The sequence below is a fragment of the Suncus etruscus genome, chromosome 16 (assembly GCF_024139225.1).
Source record: "Suncus etruscus isolate mSunEtr1 chromosome 16, mSunEtr1.pri.cur, whole genome shotgun sequence".
NCBI classification, from domain to species: Eukaryota; Metazoa; Chordata; class Mammalia; order Eulipotyphla; family Soricidae; genus Suncus; species Suncus etruscus.
This window is the reverse complement of record NC_064863.1, coordinates 24,054,070-24,059,434: the sequence shown is the minus strand read 5'-3', so window position 1 is coordinate 24,059,434 and position 5,365 is coordinate 24,054,070. Positions and strand designations below refer to the sequence as shown.

Genomic DNA, 5,365 nt, shown 5'->3' with positions numbered 1-5,365 from the left:
TGCGAAATTCTAACTCAGAACTCTATCTAATACTATACACAAAAAGCAAATCAAAATAGATTAAAGACCTTGATTTCAGACCTGAAATTATAAGATATATTGAAGAAAACTTAGAAAAAATACTCCATGACATTGAGACTAACGTTATATTCAAGGAGGAACCACCACTGTCCAAACAGTTGGAATCAGAGTTAAATAAATGGGACTATATTAAACTCAGAAGCTTCTGCACCTTAAAGGAAACAGTGACTAAGATACAAAGGCTGTACACAGAATGGGAGAAAGTATTCATCAATATCCATCAGATAAGGAGCTAATATCTAAGATGTACAATGGATTGACAATAAAAACAAAAAAATCTAACCCCATCAAAAATGTGTAAAATAAATGAACAGATATTTCCACAAAGAAGAAATACAAATGGCAAAATGTCACATGAAAAAATGCTCCACAGCACTAATAATCAGGGAGATGTAAAAAAAAACAAAAACTTTGAGTTATCACACCACAGATATAGGCACACATCACAAAGAACATCCACTGTTGTTATGGATGTGGGGAAAAAAGAACTCTCATTCACTGCAGGTGGAAATGCTGTCTAGTTCTGCCATTCTAAAAACAATATGGATATTCCTCAAAAAATTGGAAATTGAGCTCCCATATGATACAGCTATAGCACAACTAGGTACACACTAGGTACACTAGGTACACACCCTAGAAACACAAAAATACAATACTAAATGCTCTCTGCATTTCTATGTTCATTACACCTTTATTTGCAATAGCCAGAATCTGGAAACAACCCAGGTGCCCAACAACAGATGAGTGTCTAAAGAAACTGTGGTACATATACACAATGCAATACTACAGTTTTTAGCAAAAAATGAAGTCATGAATTCTGCCTACTAGTGAGTTTATATGGAAACTCATGCTGAGTGAAATGAGTCAGAGGGAGAGATATAAACATAGAATAATATCAGTCATCTATGATATTTAAGAAAAAGTAAAAGACAGTATGGTAATAATACACAGAGATAATAGAGATGATGGCCAGAAAGACACATGATGAAGCCTACCACCACAATGGGTTAACCCAAAGAGTTGGAGAAATAACTACATTAACAAGTGTTGATTTATGGACCCTACCCCAATCAATATTTGTACTACACCCTAGGGTGTGATATGGTGATGGAATATTGGATTATTCCCTACTTGGTATTCTTCTCCCACCCTTGGGTGGGATCTTAGTTTTGATATTAAAAGCAGAGTCGTATGAATATTGAGTAGAATTAAAAAAATGATCAGACTTAAACACCAAATCCAAAGCAAACTACAACAGAATCGATGCCCAATCTACAACAAGCTAGACACAGAAGAGACCACTTATACTCGCAGCTCGAGGGGTGGGGGGCAAAGGAGTGATGATATGGGATGCATGCTGGGTACAGGGGTGGAGGGAGGACAAAATTGGTGTGGGAATATCCCTTATTCAATGTTACTATGTACCTAAAATACTACTGTGAAATATTTGTAATCATTTTGGTCAAAATAAAAATCAGAAAAAGAAAGAAAGAAAGAAAGAAAGAAAGAAAGAAAGAAAGAAAGAAAGAAAGAAAGAAAGAAAGAAAGAAAGAAGAAAGAAAGAAAGAAGAAAGAAAGAAAGAAAGAAAGAAAGAAAGAAAGAAAGAAAGAAAGAAAGAAAGAAAGAAAGAAAGAAAGAAAGAGAGAAGAGAAGAAAGAAAGAGAGAGAGAGAGAGAAAGAGAGAGAGAGAGAAAGAAAGAAAGAAAGAAAGAAAGAAAGAAAGAAAGAAAGAAAAGAAAGAAAGAAAGAAAGAAGAAAGAAAGAAAGAAAGAAAGAAAGAAGAAGGAAGGAAGGAAGGAAGGAAGGAAGGAAGGAAGGAAGGAAGGAAGGAAGGAAGGAAGGAAGGAAGGAGGAAGGAAGGAAGGAAGGAAGAAGGAAGGAAGGAAGGAAGAAAGAAAGAAAGAAAGAAAGAAAGAAGAAAGAAAGAAAGAAAGAAGAAAGAAAGAAAGAAAGAAAGAAGAAAAGAAAGAAAAGGAGGAAGAAAGAAGAAAGAAAGAAAGAAAGAAGAAAAAGAAAGAAAGAAAGAAAGAAAGAAAGAAAGAAAGAAAGAAAGAAAGAAAGAAAGAAAGAAAGAAAGAAAGAAAGAAAGAAAGAAAGAAAGAAAGAAAGAAAGAAAGAAAGAAGAAAGAAAGAGAAAGAAAAAGAAAGAAGCAGGGGTCTGAGCAAGGCAGAGGCTCATTCTTCAGTCTTCTGCCACTAAGCTTCATTCCATTATAGGAGCAGAGGGTTGCTTTTTTTTTTTTTTTGTCCCCCAATTCACAATACAGACCAGGCAAAGGGCCTGGGTTGAGGTGTATATGGGGTGCATTTACTGCACCTCCTCTTTCTATACAGTAAGTGTAAAGAACACAGCCTGTGGTAAGAATTGGGAAGCCTTATCTTTTCTTTTCTTTTTTTATTTATATGTATATATCTATACATATATAATCCTTCACCAGTGCAACATTCCCATGACCAATATTCCAAGTGTCCTCTGCCCAACCCCATACAGCTTGGATGGCTGAATTCCTTGCTTGAGCACTGGATTTCCTGAACCCGTTCTATCACTTCTTCACTGTGGATTATTTTCTGTGTAGATGTTTGCTTCCAGACCTGCATCTCACCAAACCCTTATTTTGGAGCCACGAACCCTTATTTTGGATGCTCCACGAACAAACAAGTACCATGACAATGATACCTAGAGAGAGAGAGATGGAATGCCTGTCCTGAAGACAGGCATAGGATAGGAGAGGAGGGAAATGTGGGGCATTGGTATTGTGAAAGTTGCACTTGTGAAAGGGTATACATTTTTTTTTGACTGAAACATAACTAAAAAAATGTCTAAAACCACAGTGTTTAAATAAATTGTTTTAAAAGAAAAGAGAGACTCCCAAAGAAAAACATTACAGCAGTTCTTACACTAGCTGTGCAGAAAAAAAAAATTCAGTTTGAAAATGGAGTAATGTTATAAAAAGCAAATTTTTTCTTCCTCACCTCTCTGCCATTTACATAACCATTTTATCAATTATTTTAACATTTCATTCTCAAAATAGTATTTCTAGAGAAAAATTATTTTTCAACAATTAAACCTATTGCTTAATTATCAAGTAAAATGTGTCTACACAATTTCCTAGGTAAATATATACTATGGAAAATATATTAATAAAAGTTTTCTAGCCAGAGAATTGTAATAGTGTCTCTTCAGAACTCTAAGATATGGATATAAACAGAGAACTCTAACAAGTTTTAAGAAGCAAAATTTAGAAACACCAGCCAAGCAGTAAAGAAGGAATACAATTTATTTTTTTTTCTGTTTTACTTTTGCCAAACACCATGAATGTTAGTCATCAAAGAAAAGTTCAAATCACAAAACTTGCAAAATATGATATTTGTTCTGGTCTTCTCTGTAATAAGATTTTGCTGGCACCAAAAATGAGGTTTTCCTTTATTATAGCAATGTCTTATTTATTACTTATTACAATGTACTATTCAAGTAGCTCCTAATTAAAGTTCTTGTACCACTAAATAACATTTTACTTAAAAATATCTCAATTTCCTGACTCTTATAAATATAGACTAGTTACCAGAAAACAATCATACTTGATCTAAATTTCATTTTTGTATCATCACCAACTATAAGTTTGAATACATTTTCACTGAAAGTAAAAAAAATACTTAAAGGAATAGTATGTGTTAAATAAAAATGATAGAAAATTTACATTTAAATTTCCATATATGTCTAGAAGAATAGAAATAACCTCATTTATTTTATCTACATTTATGATCCTTTGAGATGATACAGGGAGATCCAATAGTTCTAATTCTCTTATAGTTTTTGGCAACATCAAGCTATTTTTTAGGAGGTTATAGTGACTGTGAATTAGAATATTAAATAATTAATGAAATCTTAGGAGCTGCATGAGACATTCTAAAATTTTTGTGACATTTGTAAGAAATTTATGATTATCATTTCAAGAGTAAACAATGGATTAATGAAAAAAACTTCCTCCTTTTACTTTTCTACAAATTTGACAGTCTCCCTGTGTTAATGCCTCATTTAATCTCTTGACTTCCTATGTAGATTTGATCATTTACAATAGTATTGTAAACAATATTTATTGTTTAATTCAATGATCTTTCACAATTGTCTGAAATAATTATAGAAAAAAGAACTGTGCACCAGTGAAACTATTAAATGTAAAAATAATGAAACACTTTGTGTAGGATAGTCACTATGTCTTCATAAATTGCATATCTTAGGTTGTTAAGTCAGAAAGTATGTAAAGTCTTATTATAGTCACTGGTAATTCAAAACACACTGGTATTATACTATCCAAATTTTTAATTTGTGTTATCATTATTTGAACAATTTTACATATGCTAAGGTATGAAAATTATTTGCTTCACAAAAAATAACTTAGAAAGCTCGCAGTATATTTCTGCGTATTAAATTAGGAGAAGAAATATCATAAAATAATATGATTTTCATTTAATATAGTTTATAAGTAAGTTGGATGGAATACATTGGTTTAAAATTATTTTTAAATAAATATATGTAATGTGAAATAATGCTGACTACAATATTTTGAGAAAAATGTATATTTGAGGAAAATATATTCAAGATAAAAATTTAAGAAGCTATTTTACATATTGTTGCCTTTTAAAATATGAACTTTATTTTAATATTTAACATTTTCCAGTGTCTACTTTCAGAATGATATATTAGAATCTTAGAATTATTGAATATTTTTCAAAAAATAAAATATTTAAAATAAAGAAACTTAGATGTTAGGTGAAAAGAAGACATAATTGATGCTCTATTTGGTTCGTTATACAGAGCTTTTATGGAAGAATTTCATCAAATGATATAAATGTACCCACTTTACTTCCTTGCATATGCAAAATATTTCAGTTATCAATTACTCTCCTCTGATGTTCAGTTTCATCTATAGCCTTCAAATTAATAAAACTCAATTCAAACCATTCATACATTATAATTTGGCCATGCATACTTGGTTAATTGTTCTGTGTATCATGTATCATTTATATATTTAATTTGTTTTAAGGCCACACCTGGCAGTGTTCAGAGTTTACAAAGGTCTTTGCTCAAGGATCATTCCAGGAAATGCTCAGGGGAGCACATGTTGTACTTGAGGAATGAAACCAATGTCAGTCATGATCAACATAAGCAACTTAACCACTGCAATCATATTCACCCTGCTCATATGCCATTTTAATGAAATGCATGTTTGATCTATTCCATAGCTGACTATGCAGTAAAATTTTTAATTCAAATAGTCTTTG

At 31.7% G+C, this 5,365-nt stretch overlaps 1 non-coding gene across 1 annotated transcript; it reads right to left on the bottom strand.

Annotated features, from left to right (window-relative positions):
- Nucleotides 1–2,324: 2,324 nt before the first annotated feature.
- Nucleotides 2,325–2,457, bottom strand: LOC126033306 (small nucleolar RNA SNORA51). The gene has a single exon (XR_007504413.1). It is a non-coding gene; the product is annotated as a small nucleolar RNA SNORA51 (small nucleolar RNA).
- Between the last annotated feature and the right edge of the window lie 2,908 nt (nt 2,458–5,365).